The sequence below is a fragment of the Terrapene carolina genome, unplaced genomic scaffold (assembly GCF_002925995.2).
Source record: "Terrapene carolina triunguis isolate 2854851 unplaced genomic scaffold, T_m_triunguis-2.0 Scaffold21, whole genome shotgun sequence".
Lineage (NCBI taxonomy): Eukaryota > Metazoa > Chordata > Testudines > Emydidae > Terrapene > Terrapene triunguis.
In genome coordinates, this window is record NW_020664372.1 from 21,676,536 (window position 1) to 21,703,744 (window position 27,209).

General features: G+C 41.5%; 1 protein-coding gene across 9 annotated transcripts in view; it reads left to right on the plus strand.

Moving 5' to 3' along the window:
- Positions 1–27,209, plus strand: part of MBNL2 (muscleblind like splicing regulator 2) — a 143,403-nt gene that overhangs the window by 18,885 nt on the left and 97,309 nt on the right. The window contains exon 1 of one of the 9 annotated variants that reach the window (XM_024195747.3): positions 3,806–3,886. The exons of the other annotated variants lie outside the window; for them this stretch is intronic. The gene's annotated coding sequence lies outside the window, so the exon portion shown is untranslated. Of the gene's footprint in view, positions 1–3,805; positions 3,887–27,209 lie in introns of those variants that run through there. 9 annotated transcript variants of the gene reach the window in all.

The following is a 27,209-nucleotide window of genomic DNA, read 5'->3' on the forward strand; positions in this document are numbered from 1 at the left end:
CTTGAGCTAACAGTAACTGATAGCAGAGTAGTAAGTAGTCGTCTTTTGTGTGAAGCAGCACCAGAAAGGGATAAGACACATGCTTTGTCAGTGGGTTTCACAGCTGTTTGCTGACAGCAGAGGAATGGTGAGACTCAGGAACCTCTGGTTCCATTCCAGGCTCTGTGGGGGAGTGTGGTCTTGTATTCAAAGACCCTTCTGCCCCGTTCCATGCAACTACTGTCTTGTCTCTTTCCCACCCCAGTCCTTATCCCAGGTGTATTCTCCTTTGTAACCCAGTCCCAGTTTCCGCTCCTCAGGCTTCTTGACCCAGTCTCTTCCCACCTACTCCCAGTCTTATTGCCTAGCCAGTTGCAGTTCCCACCTCCCTTCTGGGTCTGTCTAAATCCCAGCCCTTTGCCCCTTCCCTGGGTCCTTGTTGCAATCTCTTTGCCCAGGCAGCTCTATACTGCTCTGCCCCCCCTCCACACCAAACACTCAGGATCTCAGTTCTTCCCCTCCATCTTTCATTCCCCAGTCCTCAGGCTCCCTCTCCCCCACCCTGCCCATGGCTGCTTGGCCCACTTGACTCCTTCATTCCACCACATCTGCTTTGGCTCTTGTTCCCTCAGTATTCACAGGCACCTTCCTCCTTCACATTGCCTAGGTGCCAGCAGGAGGGTCAATGAGAGTACAGAAGAGAGAGTCTCTTCACCCTAGCCCTGAACAGCAATTGCAGGGAAAGTTCTGAGCGCCTGTATCGCCAGACTGGAACATGCTGAATTGAGCTATGGAGATGGCACGTGTGCAGTACAGTCACATACAGGAGATGTAGCATGCAAATTTGGGCAGGTGTTCTTTGCAACAGCAAAAGATACATCCTTGGTACAAAGGCCAGTTGCCTGCCAAATGTCCTTGTCCAAAGTATAGGGGTGCTAGACCTTCTCAACAAAATGGCTGTAAGGATTTTTTTAACATGACAAAACATGTTTTCTCCTAAACTTGTTCTTAGAAATGGCTGACCCATTTTGGCCGAAACATTTCAAAAAACAAACAAATGAAACCAAACAAATGGGGGGGAGGGAGGAAACAAAACAACCCACTACAGCCTGAGGCAGATGCTCAGGATGGAGAATTTCAGCTCAACTTGTTAAAGTTTGGCACTGTTACAAGAATCTGAAAACATGGTCATGTAATAGGCGGTGCTGCTAGCTCCATCTATAACATAGGCTATCTCCAGTAACTCCACAAACTCGTTGGATTCAACTGGTTGCGGAGGTGGGTCTCAAGGAGGTACCTGGATGTGGAGAGAATATATGGTCTGTGAACCAGTTTGGGAAGGATGTGCTAGTTGCAGGGGTTATTGTGAAAGAACATGGGGAGATGCATATGGGGAAAGAGAATAAATAGGACTTCAAAGCTTTTGTCATTGACTGAATGTAGGGTCTGTTTCAGAAAAGAGACTAGGGTGGACTGGTAGGAAACGGAGCAGAGAGATGCCAGAAGACTGGGATAAGAAGCTTGAACTTGCTGCACTGGTGGAGGGGAAGCCAGAGTAGGGAGACAAAGGGAAGAAGGGGTGGAGTTGTGGTCAGATTGGAGGGCAAAGAAGATAGTCACAGCAGCTATGAGGGGCAAGGATAGGGCAATTTGCATTTTATGGAGGCCAGAGAGGAGGAGAGTGCAGTAATTAAGAGGAGAGGTGACGAGGCCTGAAAAAAGTTTTAACTGTAGGGATAGAAGAAGAATGGGTTTTGGAAATGCTTCATTTCAGATATGCAAAACAGTCAATAATAAACAAAGGGGCCTTGGGTTACAACTTTTAAATGAATGAGAGCTTTGTTTTTGCCTTGTCTATTCATATATTTAAGCTTTTTTTATACAGTTTTAAATATATTTGGGTTAATATATTTTTCTGAAAAGGAGACACATTTGTTTACAGCGCAGCGCTACTGTAGATTTCTTATATTTTTACATGTTTAGCTTTTAGTTTAATTGAAAGTTCATGTTCCTTTTTTTAAAAACATAACCCTTCATTCACTGTCTCATTTTGCTGCAGTTTTCTGTTGCAGTAGAACATAATGGCATTCTAGCAGCATTTGTGTTTCAAAGTGAGGAAGCTGGTACCTGATTTAGCACCTCTATTGCTTCATGTAGAACAGGGGCAGGCAAACTTTTTGACCTGAGGGCCACATCGGGTTTCCGAAATTGTATGGAGGGCCGGTTAGGGGAGGCTATGCCTCCCCAAAGAGCCTGGCATGACCTGGCCCCCGCCCCCTATCCGACCCCCCCACTGCTTCTTGCCCCCTGACGGCCCTCCCCGGGACTCCTGCCCCATCCAACCCCCACCCATTCCCTGTCCCCTGACACCCCCCCCCCGGATCCCTGCCCCATCCACCCCTCCTTGTCCCCTGACAGCCCCCAGTCCCCTTGCTCCTGACTGCCCCCCGCCGCCCCATCCAACCGCTCCTCTCATTCCTGACTGCCCCCCCGGGACCCCTGCCACCATTCAATCCCACGTTCCCCCCTCTGACCGCCCCGACCCCTATCCACACCCCTACCCCCTGACCACCACCCCAAACTCCCCTGCCCTCTATCCAACGCCCCCCCTGCTCCCTGCCCCCTTACCGCGCTGCCTGTAGCACCAGTGGTTACAGTAGCTACAGCCGTGCCGCCCAGAGCACCAGGACTGGCAGCCGTGCCACGCGGCTGGAGCCAGCCATGCCACTGCGCAGCACAGAGCACCGGGTCAGCAAGAGCTCGCAGCCCCGCCACCCAGAGCGTTGCCCCGGCGGCTCAGGGAGCGGAGGCTGTGGGGAGGGGGAACAGCAGGGGAGGGGCTAGCCTCCCAGGGCAGGAGCTCAGGGGCCGGGCAGGAGGGTCCTACGGGGCAGATGTGACCCGTGGGCTGTAGTTTGCCCACCTCTAATGTAGAAGGTCCAGCAGTCAAAGTGTTAAAATTTTGACTTGACGATTGCTAAGAGTCTTCAGAAATGACATGCTTCAACCTCACTGCAAATGGACAGCACGTGCATTCTAATCAAACTGAACGTAGTTTGGGTACTGCTGACCCTGACCCTATGCCTGCCAAGTATATTAAAATGATAATATATTATTGATTGCATTTTTATTGTAAGTGTTCCATAACTGTACACAAAAGTCTGATCTCTTGTGAAAGATACCACATATATATCACAGACACTAAACAATAATGTTATGCAGTATTGAGATGTAAACATATTTATGTTTCAGCATAGATGTTTTTTGGTTGTATTTTTTTAAAAAACTTGAAGGCTAAATTATTTGGAATACAGTGCATGAGTAAATCTCAGTAACAAAACAGATGAAGCATTGCTTCACTTCTACAATTCTGTTTATTTTCTACAATACATTTTCGTGTTAACATAAGCTTTTTAAAACCATACCATAGCAAATGTTGACTGCATGTATGGTAGTGGTGGTTTGTTTCATATAGGTGTCACTTTATCTCCTTGGTAACACTGCTTTCCTGTGAGAGGGAAATTTCTTGTACATCAGTATGGATTCATTGTTTTTACACTTTAGAAGTGCTGTGTTGCCTTGTCAATCATCCTATTACAACCAGTTTAAGACCAGTAGAACTGACGAACTTGTGTGTGATTGGGTACCATATGCTGGGAGGGATTTGTTAGAAGGAAGGGCTGCAGTCTTTCAGCAACAGAGTTCAGGCTGTGTCTTTGCTTCATCATCTGCGAGAAAATCCCCAGATAAGGCATAAGGCTTTCAGAGTACAAAAAAAATAGGGTGATAATTATTTTACATGAAAACTACTTATCATAATGATGCAATGGAAAAGATGTGGTCATTTGATCATATCATACGTTTCCGTTCACATTGTAAATGTGTCGAATAGACAGAGCTAAACAAGGTAAGAGGATCATTGTCTTTTATTGAATGTTTAAAGAGTTTGCTGCAGTATGCTGCATACCATATGTGTTGCTTGGGAGTCAAGGAAACAAGGTTTCTCCGGGCATATGTAGTCCTTGGAGGTGAAATGTAAATTTTATATGATCTTGTATGAGTGAATTAATTTTTAAAATGTAAATTGTTCTCTTGAGAAATAGAACACAAGTATATGTATATTTCATTCAAAATAACACCATTAAAAAAAGGAAATGGGTTGATATGTTTCAAAAAATACTGTTAGCCGAATTGGATTCTTAGCTGGGTTTTCATCTGATAGTGGTTGCTTGGTTTAATAAAGGCAATTGGTTAAGCTAAAAATCAATAAAGTTTACAGTAGATATGTTTGAAGATTCAGATGGAATTGGAACATGTCTGTTCTAAGCAATTGCCAGTATAAGGTCTGAACTAAAAACATGATTGTCATTCCACTATGACTTGTATAAAGGACTGTAAGTATTTTTTCAATACACAGTGATTCCCTGTGTTCTTAAGGCAAGCTTCTAAAGAGTTTTAGATATTGTCGTTTAGCTGAACATTTCCCGGTCTTTGTTTTAGGTTTAAAAGTAGAACCTGAATCTAAAACAGGAAAATCAAGGTTAATAATACTTACTGCAATTATCTGATCTTTATACATTTTTAATGAGAACACACAGCCAGCAGAATAATTTAATGAGCAGACTGGCTTTTAAAGCAATGCTTTCACTATGCTGAACAATATCAACTTTCTTCCTGAAAACTAGCAGGAGGAAGCAATGGAGAAGATTTATGTTAAATGGTCTTGCAATGAGAAGGAAAGGAGGTATTTGGGACAAAAGTCTATTAAATTTTACATGGAATGGGGAGTTTGTACTGTATTGTTAGACCATGAAAGCAAGAGTTTATAGTAAATTTCACCAGAACATTGCAAGAGAGGTATGCAAATATAGAGTCTAATCCTGTGAGGTGCGAAGCTTCTTCCACTTCCATTGACTTCAGTGGGTGCTAATGTTACTCAGTACCTCTCACGATCAAACCCATAGATAGCAACAGGAATTCACCCTGTCTTCAAAAACATTGCAGTACTGCAGAATTTCCTGTGTATACAAGATGTAGTATAATTTTAAAAGAACAAGCAAAAAAATAATTGTAATGACTTCAGGTAAAGCAGTGAGAATTTCTCTTATTTTTTCTCTAATGCCTATTATCATATTATCTAAGCATTACTACTCAAAGCACTGTTACCCACAGATGTGAAATAATTAAGATTGAGTTGATGAACAGTAAATATCAATGTGTTTAAAGAAGAAAACGAATTTAAAAACATTCTTACTGCCTATAAACATTAGCAATAGTGTAATTTTCAGAAGAGGTTTTGAATAATTGCACTAGTAACAAGGTAAACTATTTTAAAAGGGCAACATTATATAGATTCTTATAGACGTACCGTTTGTACCTTCAAGGAGAAGTACAGGACACTAGCTCGAAACTTCTGATGTCATCTCCCAATTCTTCATGGTCCACTTATACTTTTTTTTTTTTTTTTTTTGGTGGGCAGGAGTTGGTTCATGTCTGAAAATACCCAACTAAATGCTGGATAAAGCAGTTGACACTAGTTTTGGATTGTTATGTTCCAAACTTGTAACTTTTAAATGCTTAACTCATCTGAGTTAATGTAACAATGTGTTTCTTTAAATAATTTTAACAAATCTATTATTAAATATAAAAGGATAGAGAGTCATTAAGACTTCTGCTAATATCACAGATTGGTATTATGTCAACAATGTTTCCAATTGCTACCTAAATTTTAAATGTAGTATTTCTGTCTACCTTCATGGAGTATGCATCAAGCAACCTAGAGGAAAACTATTTGTGAAAAATTAAATAAATAGTTCCATCTCTTCTAAACTACAAAATATAATTTAAGATTCATGAACAGGATTTTTCTTCACATACAGAGTTTGTTTTTGTGTGTGTTTAAAAAACAAACAATTCTCCTCAAGGATACATGCATGAACCTTCCCTTTTAGATCCTTCCCACACAAAACAGACCTGTTATACTTTCAGGTGGGCTTTTAGTCTTATGGTATAGCTGGGAGAAAAAAATTGAAATTATTTGTAATGAACATGTAAATACTTGATATTAAATTTATTTGGGGCTAGATTCTAATAACCTTACTCGTGTTTAGTAGTAAAAATTTCTCCATGAGTAGCCCCATGGATTTTAGTGGGACTACTCGTGGAGTAACTTATTACTTGGTATGGGTAAGGATGGCAAAATCTGGCCCTTAGAAATAGTAAGTAGTCACTTTTTTATATACCATGGCTATGGTGAAACCAAGTTTAGTCAAGTTTTTTCAGTAATGTAAAGTTGTATTTACTGATGGATATCTACTTTTGTCTGAGCTTATGCAGTGTTTGTTTTGATTGAAAATCAAATTATTAATTTGTAGGGAACTTAGTTTTAGGATACATATAGTATATATGCTTCAGCAGTAGCGTAGTGCTGTGCAGAAATCAGGTGTGCTTCCTGCACATTTGGATCCAGCTTTTCACAGAGTACACAGGGCCTAGTATGTTTGTGATATCATCAACTGTTAGAGGAGAAAAACAGCTGAGCTCCAGTCCTAGAGGTAAAAGGAAAACAATCAGATATTTTTGTTTTTAAATGTATCTCTTTTTATTATTATTATTTTGAAATATAAAGCTGGCAATTAACTTAAGATATACTCTCTACTTTCTACTATTTCTTCTGTACCAAGAAAGTAGATATGAATGACACTGCAAAATTCAAATTAGGTAATACTTACAGAAGTACATCTCAGTCTTTACTTACCTACATCCTAGAACAATAAGTGAAGCATCCAAAAAAATAACAGCACTCAGCAAGGAAGTAGGAAATAAGGGAATAGTCTGTCTACTGTTTGAATGAGTAATGTGTAAATAGGTGAGGGGAAGGAAGATGTGTTTATGTCAAATAGGAAAGAAGACAGAAAAGTTATAACAGTATAGTTCCTACCTAGAAAGCAGAGTAGGATATAGGGACGGATGGTTCCTCATTAGATTCTGTGTTCATTTCCTTTTTTCATCAATAATTTTTAGACATATCTGTGTGGAAGACACATCCTGAAAGAGAAAAGGCTTGTTATATATTACATTGCTCATAAATGGAGACAAGATAGATGCAGAGGTCTATATGTTGTTAAAACCGTCTATACTATAGTCAGTATTTCTGTTACAGGAACTGTATCAGGAAAAAATTAAAGTGTTTACTGTGTTTTAAAAGTTTTACAGGATGCAGCTAGGCTTCTCTCCATCTTTCAGGATTCAGTGAGAATGGCAATTACAGAACTTTGGGTAGCAAACTTATTTTTATTTTTTGTAGATTCTGATTACTACTATTAACAGACAGTATAGAAGATCATCCTCAATATCTAGACCCAGCAAAGAATGGATTTTATTTTCTCCAGTGTTTCTTCCTAGGTGTGCAAAATATTTCCCTATAGGATTCTGAGGGTTTTGAGATTTTCAGGTACTTGCTTCATGAGTTATTGTATATGCCGTGGGGTCCACAGTCTTTTTTTTCACAAGTGTCTTTAATTTTCTGAGTCTGTCATTTTGTGTCCTTTTTTTTTTTTTTTTGTAGTTGTCATATGCAGTTTTCTGGACTTTGCAGTTTGTCAGCTGTCGAGAACTTAAGTGATGGCTTCCTGATGGCTTCCACTTTATTATCAGAATTTGCTTTCCAGAGTAGAGTTCATTTTACTTGTTTTCTGGTTTAAAGTTTCCAGCAGATCTCTACTAGAGAGCTCTCCTGATGCTGAAGTGGTGACGATATGGCAGATCTGCTCTGTGAAGAGTCAGTGGGACACACAAGCTTAGTTTTTAATGCTTTGTGATTGTCATACAACTTAAATAGTTTACAGCATTATTATTAGCTGTTTATAACAAATATGTAAACATTTAACACTAAATGCCACAGTTTGTAAACAAACAGCTGTAACTCTGCATTTCTGGATTCTCTGACAGTCAGGTCCTGCCCCCTTTTGTAACTTAAGTGTACACATGTGTTCTGTTAATGATTTAGGACTTCAACACTAGTTTGTATTTTATTTATGTGAAGGGTTGAAAGAATTATCCTGGGATTTCTTTGACAGCAGCACTCATTGCTAGCTAGCACAGTGCTCAGTAAGGGCTGTGAGGATGGTGATCCTATTGCTTCTAGTCTAGCCAGCCTCAGGGCCGCCCGGGGGGGGGGGTCAAGTGGGGGAATTTGCCCCGGGCCCCACAGGGGCCCCCACGAGAATATAGTATTCTATAGTATTGCAAGTTTTTTTTTATGGAAGGGGCCCCTGAAATTTCTTTGCCCCTGGCCCCCTGAATCCTCTGGGCAGCCCTGGCCATCCTACTTGCCCCTAGCCCTCTTCCCATGAATGAGGTTGGGGACATCCGCCAGTCTCCAGTCATCAGGGCAAGACCTCCATGCTGTGCCCTCTAATTTGTGTGTCTGTGGGTTAGGTTGGGGTGACATCCACACCCCATTTCCTCAAATAAAATAGAAAAGTTCTTTGCTGGATTAGCAGGGTACAGAACTGCAGTATCAACTAGTGTGGTAACAGCCACAGGACTATTGGGCAGACTCAAGAGGTCTTTATATGGAAGGGCAGGAAATGTGCATGCAAGGGAGTAAGAAGGTGGTTTTGTGTGGATTGGCTGTGCTGCGGTACTGCTTTTCTAATGGATGCACTGAGCACGCATGGAGTTTTGTTCTAGAAGCAATGTGTGCTACTGTCTCCCAGGACTGTATGTCACTTCAAATTAAAAAGCATTTCAGATCACATTTAATTTTTCCAGTTCCTTCTGTGTCTTTTAGGTCACTCTGCTGCTACTTGGCACTTTCTGAACCCAGACTGTTCTATGGCCTTAACTTCTTTACAGAACACTTTATTGCCATGGTGGCTCCATTCTGTGCAGGCAGTGGGAAGCCTCTGAAAGTGCTGTGTCTGTGCTGCAGAATCTGGGTAGCCAGCATTTAAAAAAAAAAACCAACCAAAAACCTAATGTAATGCTCATTACTCTGACTGTGCAGTGAACCCACATCACTTTCAAAGGTTTCTGCTCCCTGCACAGAGTGTGTCCACAGTAGCAGCTCTTTGAAGTGGGAACACCACCATCAAGTCAAGCAGGCAGCTTGATATTGGGCATAATCAATCCTAAAGTGGCAAGGAGGAACAGCATACATCTTAAAGGGTATGTCAACACTGCAGTGTATACCCGTGTCCTGGCTCATGTGCTTGCAGGCATGTGCTTGCCAACCAGAGCTCCGAATGTCTGTACTGTCAGACTCCCACTATCCTTACCTGTGTACCAAGGCCATGCAGGTTCTGTAGTTACACGGGTTTGGGGATAGGATTCCGGCAGCATATCCTAGGGTTCTTAGTGCCTTGGTTGCTGGAGCCACTCTAGGAATTGTTTTACAGTGGTGTTGGAGGAGAACTTGTTGAGCCTCTGTGTGGAAACTGGTTTTATCCCACTAACAAATTTAGGCTCTTCATGCTCCATCTGGGGCCTTGGCATGAAGCTGCTCGTGCTTGTGACTGAACTGTTTGAGGAAGGGTAGATTTTTCTACAAGACAGTGGCTGACATTTCAGCAGCGGTTTTTGGCTCTTGGAAGACAGCAGTGGGTCTCAGAGGGGAAGTATATTCATGACAGCCTACGCACAACTCTAGCTACCTTTGCTATGGATTCCCCGTGGGCAGACTGCCACTTCTGGTGCAAAATAACTAGAACAACATGGTGGGAATACATTGTTGTGGAGACCTGGGATGAGCAGCAATGGTCCAGAACTTCCGCATGAGGAAGCAGACTTTCATGGAGCTCTGTGAGGAGTTCGCCCCTCTCCATCCGATCCTCTGGCCCCAGGACACGCAAAAGAGGGAGAACATATAAGAACGAATCATGCCAAACCAACCTAATTTTCTTCTTTGACAGGGTTACTGGCCTAGTGGATAAGGGGAAGCTGTAGATGTGATATATCTTGATTTTAGTAAGGCTTTCGACAATCTCACATGACATTCTCATGAACAAACTAGGGAAATGTGGTTTAGATGAAATTACTATCAAGTGGGTGCACAACTGGTTGAAAGGCCATACTCAAAGAGTAGTTATCAGCAGTTTGCTGTCTAATTGGAGGGGGTGGGCTATCTAGTGGAGTCCTGCCAGGGGTCAGTCCTGGGTCTGATATTATTCACTATTTTCATTTATGACTTGGATAATGGAGTGGAGAGCATGCTTATAACATTTGCAGATGACACCAAGATGGGAGGAGTTGCAAGCACTTTGGAGGATAGGATTAGAATTCAAAATGACCCTGACAAATTGGAGAATTGGTCTGAATTCAACAAGATGAAATTCAGTAAAGACAAGTGCAAAATATTTCACTCTGAAAGGAAAAATCAAACATACAGCTACAAAATAGGGGATAACTGGCTAGGTGGTATTACTGCTGAAAAGGATCTGAGGGTGATAGTGGATCAGCAACTGAATGAGTCAACAGTGTGATGCAGATGTGAAAAACGCTGATATTCTGGGATGTATTAATAGGAGTGTCGTATGTTAAAGATGAGAGGTAATTATCCCACTCTACTTGGCACATGTGAGGCCCAGCCAGTTCTGGACACCACACATTAGGAAAAATGTGGACAAATTGGAGAGAGTCCAGAGGAGAGCAACAAAAATGATAAAAGGTTTAGAAAACCTGCCCTCTGAGGAAAGTTAAACAAACAAACTGGGATGTTTAGTCATGAGAAACGAAAACTGAGGGGAGACCTGATAACAGTCTCCAAATGTGTTAAGGGCTGCTATAAAGAGTGCTATGATTAATCGTTCTCTATGTCCACTGAAGGTAGCACAAGAAGTAATGGGCTTAATCTGCAACAAGGGAGATTTAGTTTAGATATTAGGAAAACTTTCTAACTAAAAGGGTAATGACGCGCTGGACTAGAACTCCAAGGGAGGTTGTGGAATCCCCATCATTGGAAGTTTTAAAAAACTTATTTAGACAAACACTTGTCAGGGATGGTTTAGGTTTACTTGGACCTGCCACCGCACAGGTGGCTGGACTTGAAGACTTCTTAAGGTCCCTTCCTGCTCTCCATTTCTATGGTTCTATACCAGTGCCAAAGTAGGTTGCTGTTGCTATCTGGAAGCTGGCTACCCCTGACTATTACAGGTCTGTCACAAACCAGTTTGGTGTTAGCAAGTCCACTCCCAGTACTGTGGTGGTGGAGGTTCGTGAGACGTTGAATTCTGTAGTCTGTCCACAGGTGATGGACACAGCCAATGTACCTGAAATAATAGCTGGCTTTGAGAGAAACTGCACTGGGGCTACTGATGGCATTCACATGTCCATGTTTTGGCCTGCCTCAAGGAGGAGAGGAATACGTCAGTTGCAAAAAGCACTTGTCCACTGTTCTGCAGGCATTGGTCAACCACAGATAGATTCATAAACACCAACATGGGATGTACTGGCAAGATGCATGATGGCAGAGTGCTGAGAAGATGTGATATTTACATGGGTGGACAAGCAAGGATTGTATTACCGCTACATGGTATGGCTATCAGGGTGTCTGTACCCGCTGTTGTTTTATGGGTCCCTATCTACCCTCTACTGCTGTGGCTCATGAAACTGTACTCAGATCTCAGAGCATCTGGCAGAAGATTTAATTACACACTGAGTGGTTGTGGAGTGCACATTTGATTGGCTGAAGACAAGATGGCACTATCTGCCAACTCATTTGGAAGCCAGTGTGGCCAGTGCTGTATGGTATGCTGTGTCCTGTACAATGTCTGTGAGGCTAATTGTGAGAGTTCTCATATTGAGTGGGCTCAAAACACTGCTGGTTTGCAGTCCCAATACAGGTCACCAGAAAGTTCATCTGTCATTGTTGGGACTGGGTCCAGGAGAGCAAGGGAAATAAGGGATGCCTTGTGCACCTACATCCTTGTATTGCCAGGTGCAGTGGATATGGAAATGCGATGCTGTCATGGGGGACTGTAATGCTGTATACATACCAATATATTCGGTAACTTCCGATTTGTTGGTTTTATGTGATTATAAGAGTTTTAAACTTGAATTAAAAGCCTTGAATACAATTTCCTGATTTTTCCCTTCTTTTTCCAAGCACTCACGCACCAATGTATTGTACAATCAGACTAATTTATTAACCAAACCAAAGGTATTAAAATACCCAGAAAACCATTGCAGGCATATTAGCTGCCTGGCCACAAAAACTATTTACAAGTGTGCCAAGTGAAATAAAGTATAACTGTGTTCAAAACAGTGCTAGTTAACTGAAGTCCAAGCTCCACAGTCTCACTGGTAGTGGACTGGATGTCAGAACTGTGCCACCTGTTCTTCCTCCTCCTGGTTGAATGTGTTGACTTTTGTATGCTGCTTTACGGGGGTGTAGTGCACAGGGTATATCAAATGATTCCAGTTCATAGACTTGTTCATAGCCCACGCAACCCCTGAGTTTTTAGTGACTGCATTGGCTGTAGGATATGGTAGCATGGAAGAGAATCCATTGTCACTGGAGTTGGTACAGGAACCTGGCGGCTGTCAGAGAGATCAGCTGTTTTAACAGTGCCCCAGCCTGATCCATGTTTCTTTGGTCATGTTGGAGGAAATTGGCAACCATTCTATCCTCTCACTCCCTATCCTGCTCCTCCCCTCCTTCCTGGTACTCCAGGTGTTTATCAGACTTGTATGCCGTATCCTATAACCTGTCATCTCTGGGCTTCTTTCCCCCCCTAATGGTTCAGGGTCCTGCCTCCTAAAAGACCTGTCTTCCAGTAGGTCGACTGTCCCAGAAGCTTTGACCTCTTGGCTTGGTGCCATAGAGGCAAAGGACTCCTGCGGTGCTGGTAGAGCTAGAAAGTTGCAGAGCTTTTCCAAGAGCAAACACGGCTCCGACCAAGCTTTGATACTATCCAGACATGACAAAGAGGGCAAGGAGAAACATTGTTCCAGGCCAATACTGTCAGATGCAGCTTTACCACTGGTACCTCCGCTGTTTGGTTCCTCTGAATTGTGCAAGCCTAAGTGTCTGACTCTGTCGGCCCCCAACTTTTCAGAGTATAATGACTTTTTAGAGTAGCATGGATAGGCAGTTGTGTCCCGTTGGCCTCAGCTGGTACCATCTTTACTACTATCTGAAGCCTTGGGCAGATGGATTATTTGATGAGTATAAAGGCTTTTAAATGAGTCTTCAGGATTTCTAGAAACTGCACATCCTGGTGGTGAGGGTAATAAAGTAGGTTTTTTCTATTAGAACCAAATATTGTAAACGTGGGCAAAACCTTTAATCCTGGGAATGATATGTGAAGTGGAAAGAACCCAGATTGACTGAGAGAGCTCAGTGTGTGTTTGTGGGGCTGACAGGTAGAAAAGATATAATCTTTTTACTTGCAAGCTAAACAAATTTTACGTGTAAATCAGTGAGACACAATGAATACAAAAACCCACAATATCATTTTGACTAAGTCACTTTTCAGGGTAGAACCATACTTAAGCATAATCACAGCAGTCACACCTCTTTGCTTTCTGATATTTAAAAATTGACAGAACATATCCCTGATTGATTTTTTTAGTATTCATTCTTTAGACAAGAATTTTGCCATAGTGTATCTGCCTGAAAGAAATAAGACCTTGAAACACAAAACCTGTTTGAAGGAAAGAAGTGTTAGGAACAGCCTAATACTTTGCCTTAAAAATAGTCTGTGGTGCATCAAGGGGAGATTTGTGCATGGTCAAATTTAGTTTTTAGATTTGAGTTTAGTATAGGAATTAGGAGAGATGAATAAGAATTGTCCAATATAAATTTAATGTAATATAGATTACGGGACCTATATAGGACTAAAGCAGTAAGCAAGTTTAGTTTTTCTTTAAGTAAACAACATAACTGTAATATTCTCCTATTTTTTTTTTAAATTCTGATTTTATATTAAAATATGACTGGCAACTCTGCTTGCCCAAAGCCATCTTTTGATTTGCTAGTTTGGCCTTTTTGGTGTCGGAATCGTCCATAAACTCCTAAGGGTGCACAGTTGCGCCTTTATCTGCAGAAGCAGAGTTGAATCTCTATGGTCATTATTAGAGTTGGTCAAAAATTTGTTGCTGGAAAATTGAAACGTTCTCCAGATCGTCGAAGTGACAGCACCTGTTCCCAGGGTTAACAGGTCCTGGAACCTGAAATAAAACCTCTACTTCCGTCTTTGTCTGGGGTGTCATCTGTAGTGATCTGGGGAGGAGAGCATGGGATTGTGTTATACACCTGTGATAACTCACCAAGAAAGTTGTGAACCATGGTTTTGCCATCTTTATTGTGTGACAGTGAAATGTATGCACTGAGGAAGGCTGAAGAGTGGAGGATTCAGGTTTTGTCACTATCAAGTGTTCCATATTAAGTGGCAGGACAAGATCAGAAATGAGCAGTTTTGGGCATCACACTTTAAGAAAGATGTGAACAAATTGGAGCAAGTTCAGAGGAGAGCAACAAAAATTACAAGAGGTTTAGAAAACATGACATACGAGGAAAGATGGAAAGAACTGACACGTTAAATTTAGAAAATAGATGGCAGAGGGGGGATATAGGTCTTCAAATATGTAAAAGGTTGTTAAAGACAAGTTATCAATTTTTTTCTACATCTACCAATGGTAGGGCAAGAAGTAATCAGTTTAGTTTACAACAAAGGAGCTTTAGTTTAATATTATGAAAAACTTTCTAACTATAAGGATGGTTAAGCAGTGGAACATGTTACCAAGGGAGGCTGTGGAATCCCTGTTCTTGGAGGTTTTTAAGAACAGCTTCGACCAACACCTGTCAGAGATAGTCTACATATACTTAAGCCTGCCTAAGCACAGGGGGTGGACTAGATGACCTCTTGAGGCCCCTGGCAGCCCTACGTTTTTAAGATCCTGTATTTTGTGGCTGAATCCAGTAACCATCTCCATCATACTGGTTTTGTTTTGGCAGCTTTCTTGATACAGACCTATTATTAGGATGGAAGACTAGCGAATTACAAACCATATTTACCAAGGAGTTAGTCAGTGATCACTTGGTAGCCAAAAGCTTCAGTGACGTGATAAGATTGCCAGTGAAGGACATAGATAGAAAATTCTGCTAGGAGAATGATCTGGGTGATGCTCGATATAAAAGTAACCTATATCCCTCTGGGATTTGCCTTGAAAATCATGATGATGATGAATAGGAAGATGGACTGGTATAGATCCCATTTTGGGGTTTGATCCAACTCCAGCTCATCCATTCTGCATCAATGTGAATGGACAAGTTGGAGAGTTGCATGTGTGCTCTATATGGTCTTGCAAAGAGGCAGGGTGAGGGGCTGGGGAATCTATTGTTTAGTTTTTTCTAATTAAAACAAAAATGATTCCTCATAACCAAAAGCAAGAAGGGGATGATATAACTTAGCCCAATCCCCTTTCCAGAAGGTCACCAGTCTGTTGTAAGTGGACCCAACTGCTGGATCCCATGTGCTTCTAAACCAGCAGGGTCTGGACTGAGTCTAGTCCCTGTTGCTAACTCTGCGTCTCGACCTCTTGTCTGAGCCCTTCCTCACGATTTAGGACTCTGCAATCCAGACTCCTCAGAACCCCCCTCTCCCCCATTGCTTGCACACAGGCCTCCAGGGTTCCATCTAGCTGTGGTTGCTCCAGCCTCTAGTCTGACACCTTTTGGGACAACATGAGAGGCAAGCAGGAAACACAGGCTTAGTAAAGGAATTTGTTAACCACAGTCATTTTACTCTTAAAAAGTACTAGAGAGATATGTAACTTTGCAAAATAACAAAAATCCTGAGAATGTACCCTCTGCTAACTTAATCTGATCCCTTCTGTACGTCTGAGGTCTTGTTAGTGTTTCAGGCTAGGCAGAGGCCATCCTGCCATCTCTCTCTCCAGCCCAGTTTTCTTGCATGTGGTGGTGAATGGCCCCCTTCACAGAGAAGCAACTCATTCTTAAATATAGTCTGTCCCTTTTTGCTGTGTGCTCCACTGATATGCTGGTCTCTTCCTCTTGCCCCAGGCTCTTGTGGAGAGAGTCCATTGTTCCATGGGGATGGGCCAATAGTTGATTGACAGAGTCAGTGGCCGTAGATTGTTGGCTTGATGGCTTCTCTGGGATCATCTTTCAGTGAAGTGTCAAGCACCTTTCCAGGGTAGGTGAGCCTACTGGAATACATCATAATAACCTTGCATTGGCTAAGATTAGACATGAGTTCAGCACATTACACAAAATGAATGTCAAACTAAAATGGATGTTACCATACAAAATGGAATTCACATCATTGGTCATACAAACCTATTGAAACAGATTCTCCATTGCTACATTCCTGCACTCAGCATAGAATTGGAGTAGGAGGCAGGTCCTTGATGAAACTTAGAGCAGTCTAAGGACTGTTCTACATTGTGCCATCTTGTAACAGCTCCTTACGGGACATTATTCTGAGTAAGAATAACCAGAGAGCAATGCATTCTAGTTATACTTCAACCCTCCCTAGAGAACCCACTATAGTGTGGGCTGAACTGGGGAGGCAGCAGAGCTGTTGGGAAAATGCTTTTGTTGGGGTCATCTTGGGGCTGCTTTCACCTCTGCTGTAGCCCCTCTGAGCTAGGCTGGTGGTATAAAAGGGTCAGAGCATATTCCAGAATCTGGCTGATTAGGAACACTTCTCTAGAAATGTTTGTACATTCCTGAGAAATATAAAGTATGTTGTTAGTATAGCAGAATGACCAACTTGTGTAATTTGATGTGCGTGGGCCCTCCTAACGTACCCTACTTTGGGAATTTACTCAAGGCAGTTTGCCAAAAGCAAAGCATTGGTGTCCAAGAGAGGGCCAGAGATAAGTTTCTCTCTGGCAAGGATTATTAACCATTGTCCACAACTCTTCTGCTGGATTTTACAGATGAAATCTCCACATAGTGACTGAAAACCTGGCTTTCCTTTAACTTACAAAAAAAATGGTGAAGTGATAAAGAGGAATGATACAAAATCAGAAAAGGGGTAAAAGGTATAGTGGTGTATCAGGGAAATTACTGTAAATATAAAAAATATTTGAAAGAAACAGTGAAAACAATTGTCTGGTGTTGCATTGAATTGTAGCTAAAATGGAACAAGTAGGAGTCCTTTTCAACAACAATACTTGTAAAGACATCAGTGCTGCAAAATATCCTTGTCTCCAAGTCAGCTGTGCAGACTCTTGAAATGTTTTCTGAAGCTTTGTTACACATAGTCCTTTAGCAAAGAAGTACAATGAAGTGCTTGAAAAGTTGTGCGTACATTCATTTGAATTATGCCAGTGTATTATCATAAACCTCGTTATTACACAGTTGGTGAGATACGTTCTTTCCTCTTTCCCCAAAGGACATCGGGCATGTGTTATACTGTAAAGCCAGCTTTAAAGTATAAACCCAATAGATTTTCTTAATAAGCTCATTGCTCTACTGTAAATAGCTTGGGGCATAGTAAAAAACCTGAACCGTAGTTATAGTAGCAAAAGGGTCAACATATCAGATTAGTAATCTTGGCAAGGAAGATATGACTCATTTAAGGAAACTGATATTTGTAGGTCACATTGATAAATACAAGTCTGAATCACCCATCCCAGGGACTTTATACTAGTGAAATTAAAATAAAGATTTAACTCTTTTAAAATTTCTTATTTTAGTGGTAATTTATATAATAGTGAACATCTTCAGGTTGCATAACAGACATTAAACTAATTTATAATGCCTTTCTAGGATAGGTACTGTAAATAATGATAATTACCATTTTGCGGATGAAGAAACTGATAGAGAGGTTAAGTGATTTGACTAAGGCACAAGGCAAATTAGCAAAAGAACTGGGATTAGAATTAGGGAATTATTGGCTCCCAACCACTTACTCATACCACTGTACTGCCCCTCTAAACAGGTGGATTATCATTTTCTTTCTCTTAGAACAGCTCACTCAGATTTATTCAGGCACAATCTCAAGGGTGATTATATGCTAATAAAACTAGATGAAAGACTAAATAGATTTTAGTTTTAATTTGTGGAAGAAAGTAATATGTGACTGTTTTCTATTATTTAAATTTGATGTTTTTCTAAAAAATATTGCAGTGGCAGTAGAGCCATATTCCATTCTTCTTTTCCATCAAAGAGCTGGTGGGACTTTGAGAGGCTTTGTTTTTTTGATGTCTTATATGTTTTTAGCAAGATCAATCACAGAAGCATATGGTGTTTTTACCTTTTCCTTTTCTTTCACAGTTCATCTGCCCATTAGTACTTATTCCACACCTGACGTCATTTTTATAACTGCATAATGACTTAAACAGCAGTCAGTTATTATGCTACCTAATCCAATTTTTAATTGTCCAGTCATACAAAAATGTTTATATTAACCTACTATACATTCTCTTTTACAAATACCAGAAAGTGTGGGATACATCCTGTAGATGTTAGAGATTGGTTCTTTAGGAAGACACAACATCAACATTTCATTTATTTGGCTTTGTTAGGACAATACCCCAGGTTCATAGACTCACAGACTTTAAGGCCAGAATGGACCATTATGATCATCTAGTCTGACCTGCACATTGCAGGCCCCAGAACCTCACCCACCCACTCCTTTAATAGACCCCTAACCTTTGGCCGAGTTACTGAAGTCCTCACATCATGATTTAAAGACTTCAAGTTACAGAGAATCCACAGGGACACTGTCTTAGTGTGTTAGCAAAGAGCCTTGCACAATGGGGCCTATCACAGGGTGAGCTGACCTTTTAAAGGGGCTTGAGGGTCAGCTGCACATAGTCCTAGGACCTAGGCTCAGGCCACCTGCCCTGGTGAAGGGAATAGGTCCTGGGATCACAGGGTATAAAGGTGAGATTCTGAACCAGGCCCGCTGGGATAGAAAGAACAGCCTGAGTTCAGGGAAAGGAACAGGGAGATTCTGTCTCCTTAGCTCCTGAGCAGAGTTCCTGGGAAGGGAGCTCTGTAGAGAGTAGGGGAGGACCTGGTTTGTATGTGGAGCTTACCTTGAATTGTTTTCTGTTTGAGAAATGAAACTCAACCCTGCAGGAAAAGAAATGAATCTTAATGTCATAGGGAGGCTGTTGGGGTTTTTTTTTTATGCACTGGTTTAGAGAGCCCCATTCTGGTTAGTCCTGCGAATGTTGCCACAATGTAAAGGATAAAGAATAATGAAGTTTTAAAAATAAAATTCCGGAAAACAGTTTAGATTTTGTTAAACTTCAGTGACAAACCAAACAACAAAACAAAACTACCTTTTGGGTCTAAGCTACCCAATAGTATTCCTTTACCCCTAGTGATATCCTGAAGGGTTTGAAATGAAAATTAGCCATGCAGCTACAAACAAAAATCTAATGATCACCAAGAAAAAGTGTCCTTTACAGTTTCCTTTAAAAACTAAATCTTTACCAAGCATTGTTGTATAAGTTCTACTTATTTGTGAGAGGTCACACCCAATAGTTGTTTGTTTCCCAGTTCAGATTTACTTAGGGAATTCCAGCTAGGCATATCAGATTTATTTAGGGAAATCTGTCTGGCAAGTTACAGCGGTAAATACAGCAAACAGTCCCTCTGTCATATTCTGCCTGTTGTGTACACAAGCAAGCATAAGAGCATAACATAAGAATGGCCATACTAGATCAGATCAGTGGTCCATCTGGCCCTAGTATCCTGTCTTCTAGCAGTGGTCACTGCCAGTTTCTTCAGAGGGAATGGACAGAACAGTGATTTTGCAGTGATCCATCCTATGTCGTCCAATCCCAGCTTCTGGCAGTTGAAGGTTTAGGGACACTTGGAGCTTGGGGTTACATCCGTGACCATCTTGGCTAACAGCCAGTAATTGATCCTCCATTAATTTATCTAATTCTTTTTTGAACCCTTCACAACATCCCATGGCAACAAGATCCACAGGTTAACTGTGCATTGTGTGAAGAAGTATATCTTTGTTTTAAACCTGCTGCCTATTAATTTCATTGGATGACCCCTGCTTCTTGTGTTATATGAAGGGGTAAAGAACACTTCCCTATTCACTTTCACTATAGCATTCATGATTTTATAGACGTCTATCATATTGTCCCTTAATTGTCTTTTTTCTAAACTGAACAATCCCAGTCTTTTTAATCTCTCCTCGTATGGAAACTCTTCCATGATTCTAATAATTTTAAATTGCCCATCTCTGTACCTTTTCCAATTCTCGTATATCTTTTTTGAGATGAGACGACCAGAACTGCACAGAGCATTCAAGGTTTAGACAAACTATGGATTTAGATATAGTGGCATTTTTTTTGGTTCTCTTACTGTTTGTTTGTTTACAATTGGAATATATGTTTAGTTTGAGCCTGTGTTTTTAAATAGTCTCCATGCAGTTTGCAGGCATTTCACCCCTGTAACTGTCCCGTTTAATTTCCATTTAACTAGCTTCCTCGTTTTTGTGAAGTTTCCCTTTTTGAAGTTAAATGCTATTCTAGTTAGTTTCTTTTTCATTTCCCCCTCCCCCCGGATGTTACATTTAATTACATTATGGTTGCTATTACCAAGCAGTTCAACTATATTCTCTTTTTGGACCAGCTTCTATGTTCTACTTAGGGCTAAATCAGGAATTGCCTCTCCCCTTGTGGATGACAGAACAAGCTGCTTCATGAAGCAATCATTTAATGTGTATAGAAATTTTATCTCTACATCCCCCCCTGAGGTGACAAATACCCTGTCAATATGAGACTAGTTGAAAACCCCCATTATTATTGTGTTTTCTGACTTTGTAGCCTCTCTAATCTCCCAGAGCATTTCATAGTTGCTGTCACTATCCTGGTCAGTAGTATATTTCTCTAGCTATGCTGTAATTGTTCAAAGGTGGAGTTTCTCGCCATAAAGATTCTATGGTACAACTTGATTCATTGAAGATTTTTACTTTCTTTGACTTTATGCTTTCTTTCACATATAGTGGCACTCCCCCACCAATGCAACCTACTCTGTCATTCCTATATATTTTGTACCCTTGTATTACCACCTCCCGTTGGTTATCCTCATTCTACAAAGTGTCTGTGATGCCTATTATATCAATATCCTCATTTAAAGCTAGGCCTCTAATTATCCCATCTTAGTATTTAGACTTCTGGCATTTGTATATAAACACTTGTACATTGTCAATAATTAGTTGCTTGCCCTTATCTATTATATTTAAATGGGACTGTTTTATATTTGACTGTTCCTCACTACCTGTCCTTTTCCAACTTCTTTCCTATCCTCTTTACTACCATATAGAATTTATTCATTAATAAATTCATCCCTAAGGGATGTCTCTGCCCAAACCGTGTGCTCCTCCACACCTGTCATCTTTCCCCCTTAGTTTAAAAAATTATCTACAACCTTTTTAATTTTACATGCCAGCAGTTTGGTTCTATTTTGGTTTAGGTGGAGCTCGTCCTTCCTGAATAGGCTCCTCCTTCCCCAAAAGGTCAACCCCTGGGAAAAGGGAAGGAGGAGCCTATATAGGAAGGATGAGTTCCACCTAAACCAAAACAGAACCAAACTGCTGGCGTGTAAACAAATATAATAGGTAGTTCCTAATAAACCTAAAACTCTCCTCCCTACACCATTGTCTCATCCACACATTGAGACCATGCAGTTCTGCCCATCTTCTTGATCCTGCACATGAAACTGGAAGCATTTTGGAGAATACTACCATGGAGGTTCTGAACGTTAATCTCTTACCTAATAGTCTAAATTTGGCCTCTGGGACCTCTCTCCTACCTGTTCCTATGTCATGGGTACCTACATGTACCATGACCACTGACTCCTCCCCAGCATTGCATGCAAATACATCTAGATGTTTTGTGAGATCCTCATCCTTTGCACCCAGCAGGCAGTTTACCAGGCAGTTCTCCCAGTCATTGCAAACCCAACTATTTTACTAATAGTAATTAAATTATTACCTGGCTCTTCCTAATAACAGGGTTCCCTGAAGGGGTAACCTCAGTGCAAGAGCATACCATGACATCTCCTTCCCCGAGACTTTCATCCTCCTCAGTAGCACAGAGGTCATCAGACTGGGAATGGAACCGTTGTATTGTCTCCCTGAAAGTCTTGTCTCTCTCTCCTTCCCCCCCTCCGCTCTTCTAGTTCAGCCACTCCAGTCTCAAGAGCTCGTACTGTTTCTCTGAGGGTAATGGACTGTTTGCACTATATAAAATAAGCTGGATAGCCTCCACTCTGTTGCTGCATTATTTTTACTCTGTTTTGTTTTTGGGGGGAGCGTGGGGATGGGAGGCTATTAGCCTAAGTTTGGAGTATGTTGATTAGGCATATCTGCCTCTTGCACTTCCTCTCTAAACTCCACTGTAAAAATCCCCTGTTCGCTAGGGTGACCAGATAGCAGGTGTGAAAAATCGGGACGGGGGTGGGGGGTAATAGGTGCCTGTATAAGACAAAACCCCAAATATCAGTACTGTCCCTATAACATCGGGACATCTGGTCACCCTACTGTTCGCTAGCTCCTCTCGTTGCTTAGGAGCTGGCTTTTTAAACCCCTATTCTCCCTGAGTTAGCTCCTCCTCCTTCTCCAGGGAACCTAAAGGGATTGTGGATCAAAAGATAGCAGGCTAGAGCTTCATTTGTAAACTCTCAGCCTAGCCTAGCAGGCCGCTTGGCTCAGCACACAGCCCCCACAACCTAGAGCTTCTATCTTCTTATTTTATTAGTGCTTTTATTATACTACATTAGCACTTCTGTTATAGATGTAAGAGTGTTGTTCTACCGAGTAATCTTTACAAACAGGATAGCTCTAGTAATAGAAGCATGCTGGAAAAAGTGTTCAGCCTATGTGTATTCTGAAGTATTACTGTGTTCCTGCTATATGGGTTTTAGCCATAATAGTGGCTTTGGACAGATCACAATATCAAACCTTTTATTTCTGCACTAGCTTTTCATCATCCCCTTTAATCCTTTTTCTGCACAAATCCTTACCAATCTACCTCTCTCGAAAGAACCTACTACTACACCAAATGGCCACAACTACTAGTGGTGAGGAGAAAACAATTTGGTAGAAGTGTGTGTGCAGAAGTGTGAAAGGGGTGCAGAGTTAAGGTTGCAGTGCCTGCTTTGTGCAGTGTGGGGGTTTATGGTAAAGTGTTGTTTGTGAGTGGAGGAGTAGAGGGCATGTACCATTAAGGGGCTTAACTTTCCATGTTTTGTTTTTTTGGGTCAGGTATATTTATATGTAGCATCCCTAGCTGTTTCACAACTGAGGTTGTGTGTGTGTTAATATATAACTGATAATATACCACCAATGATTCAAGGAAAAAGCCTCCACTTCATTTTCCTAAAACAGTTGAGCTTGGGATCTCTTACTTGAAACATGTTGTGCAGAATTAGAGGCTGAATGAAACAAGATTCCTCCCTAAGGACCAAATCCCAGTAGTAATGCTTTGAAAAAGTATTCAGGAAGGACCATGCACCATCACATTTCCCAATATTTAGACTACCGTTCAGTAGTCTGGGGAGGCACCTGTAGGAATGCTACATAATGCAACATTAGCTAGAGACTCACCATGTCCAAGTCTCTAGGGTTATCCTGGGACTTCTGAGAGAGATTGTATTTCTTTGCATGCTGCCTATATTTATCCTGTTATCTCTAGCAGGAGTCACTGCTTCAGCAAATTACTCTTAACTGTAGATTGAAGGGAATGTCAAATTTAAGAGTAATGTATCTTTCCCTAAGCAAGCCCCTAGAGCTCACTAAATATTGAGGCTCAGAAAAACCTCAGATCTTAAGTTTTCATCTGTTTGTTTGTTCTGGCTGTTAGCTCTTCAAGGCAGGGGTGCTGTCGTGTTCTCAGATTTGTAGGCAGTGCTATTAAGTGATGCCTATAGTTAGGGTTGCCTAAAACTTTTTATTACAAGATCCTGTTTTCAGGTGCTTATAGCTTTAAAGTTTGTCAAACTATTTGGTCTAAAAATTTCCATTAAAAGTTCCAGTAAAAATGGTTTCTAGCACCTTCAAGTTTGAAATTTGGCAAGGGGGACACCCTGGGGTCAGATGCATGCCTTTTGTTGTCCCCATGAAAATCCCCGTACATTTGGCCGAGGTTATTCACCTCTGAAAATCACCTTTCAGAATTTGCTGAGGTTTGTTAGTTTGACAGCTAAGTTCTCCAAAGATGCTGTCTGCATTGAGTATGCTGCTGCCCAGGGCTGCAAGTTCTGAGTAGGACTTTCCCTGCAATTGCTGCTCCCTGATGCTAGGGGTTGCTGTGGCACCAACACAGGAACTGTGAGTGGGGAGAGTCTCTCCTTTGCTCTCACTGCTCCCCCTGATGTTGCCCAGGCAACCGGGAAGAGTAGGAAGTTATCTTCCCTGATGCGGAGAGGTATAGGAGCTGGCTGGGGGATGGGGAGATATGCTCGGAGAAGAAGGGTCTTTAACAATAATGCACACTCACCTCCAGATCCTCAATTCTGGAGATCCAGCGTTCCTCTGCTGTCTAAAATAAGGCCAGAAGGATGATTAGATCATTTATTCTGACCTCCTGTGTATCACAGGCCATTAAATTTCATCCAGTCTAGTAAATGACAGTGAAACCCATTGCCAAAGTTTGCATCTCATCCCCCTCTAATGACTAGTACACTCAGGGTACGTCTTCACTACCCGCCGGATCGGCAGGTAGCAATTGATCTATCGGGGATCGATTTATGGCATCTCGTCTAGACGTGATCAATCAATCCCCGAATGCGCTCCCCGTCGCCTCCGGAACTCCACCAGGGCGAGAGGCGGAAGCGGAGTTGACGGGGGAGCCGCAGCCATCGATACCGCGCCGTGAGGATGGGAGGTAAGTCGATCTAAGATCTCATAGCTGAAATTGGGTATCTTAGATCGATTTCCCCCCCCCCACCCCGCAGTGTAGACCAGCCCTCAGAGAGTAACTATTGCTACCAGTTAGTCTGTTAATTCAAATTGCAGAGGTCTGTGCTGTGAATCTATAGGTTCCAACCCTGCTAATGACCCAGACAGGGATCAGTACCGTTCCATGATAGAATTTGTTTTTTCAGTTTGCTTTTTTAAAAACATAGGAAATTACATATAAAAAAACTACATTAAAAGAACTTAACAGTTACAAAGTCAAAAGCACTCAAAAATAAGCAAATGTGGCAGGATACCCGTGGATAAAATAATGTAACCATGTAATTAAAATTGTATCATAATACATAAGTTATGCACAAGGGGGCTGCAACCCTACTGTAGATGCAGCTGCCACCTCTTGAGGGAGTGGATTTACTACAATGATGGAAAAAACCCTTCCATCACTATATGACAATGCTACACATAGTGTAGCTGCAGCTGTGCCCGCTGTAGTATTTGTAGTGTAGACATTTTTATAAAGCAACCTTAATTCTGGCATTTCCTAACATTTGAATACTTTACTTTGCAACCTAATGGCTTTTAAAATATTTTTGTATGTAATATGGTTGTAAAGCACCTAGGACACTAAGATCTCAATACTGATTTGGGCCTTTGTTTGGCACTGTAATATAAATATTAAATAAATGAATCTGCAGTTGTTCAGAATGGGCATTTCTTTCTAGTGGAAAACAACATGCTAGTGCAGACAGGAATGGTAAGGTTTTTGCTGGGCCCGTGTTTTGTAGCCATTCATTCATTCATTCCAGTTGGAATTAGATTTAGGGCCTGTATCTCCCCTGCCTTGCACCTTGTGTAGTCATTTATATCTGTGCAAAATAGGTGTAAAATGCTATTGTAGGAAATGTAGAAGAGAAGTAGCATATGGGGAGAATTGAGAGAGAGAATTTTGGCAGGAAGGGAGGACAGAGTAAAAGACTGAGGGAGAAGTAGGAAAATCTAGGGGGTTTAGTGGAGAGGCAGAAGTGAGTGTGGGGAAAGAAATAAAGGATATATGGAATGGGATAAAGCTGACAGATTGCGGAATTCACAGGTGTGCTGCAGCCACAAGTTTCTTCCTCATGGTGTACCTTCTGTGAAGGGGTTCTCCCAACAGGTGAAGTGTGGCCTCTGAAACCCCTAGAAGAGCTCCCAGTTCAGGGACTACTATTAGTGTGTTGAGGATGGGAGAGGGTACATGGCTGGGGCAGTCCTATTCCCCAGCTGCAGTGCCCACAGGCGACCTTGAGTAGCCAGACACAGGAAGGAAGCTAATCAAAGTAGTACAATAATCACCAATAGAGAACTCCATGGGGCTGGGACACTGTGGTTTTGTAGGGGAGGGTCTTTGTTTCTTCCCAACTTTGTGGGCAAAATTACTTCACTGCCTGCAATTTCTATTACAATCACTGTATCCTCTACTTGTAACACCCCCCCCATAATATAAATGTTAAATAAACAATAATACCCATTCATTGACATTCAAAATATGAAATCTTGGCAGTGAATCTGCAGAAAACTTTAGACATGATAAAGATAAGGAATCCACGTTATTTCAAGGTTCATCCCACTTTTATTGTCATTTACTTCATTTTGGGTCCATCTCATGCCTTTGGGTTTTGTGGGATTGAAGATATAACCATACAACCAAAATATGCCCATGAACATAGGTTGCCACAGAGTAATGAAATAAACCCATGGAAGTTAATTTGTAGATACTAAATAATTTAGTCTCGTGCCACCCTTTGGAATGTTATCCCCATTAGGCAGATGGAAAAACCAAGGCACAGAGGAGATAAATGCTTTGCCCAAGATCACACAGGAAGTCTGCGGCAAAGCTTGGACTAGATCCCAGATATTTTGACTCCCCGGTGTTATGTTTTAAACCTCAAGACCTTCCCTCCCTCCTCAAAGTAGGTATCATATTATTGCTTTTCGATAATGTATTTAATTTAGGATTTTCCCTTTATCTTTTAAATAAAAAAAAGCAGAGATGTTTAATTAGTAACCCCCCAAAAGTTCTAACTATGAGAAGAGCTGAGCTACTAAACTCAATGAGTTGCAGGTATTCAACATATCACAGGATCAGGCCTTACACTTGTAGATTAACAGGCCTTGATAGAGCTCTTAGCTGGAATGTACAGTCTTTTTTAAGCACTTCGCTGTTTACACTGTCAAGCTAAATATAAAATATGAGCTCCTTTGGCCCAACAGCTTTGCTGTATCAAAGTGACAGCCTGGGTAACGAAAAAGCTGAGGCTTCATAGATATGCTGTGCTTGTGCTTCAGTAACGGTGGTCATGAGTACATTCTATTGGCCTGGTTGTG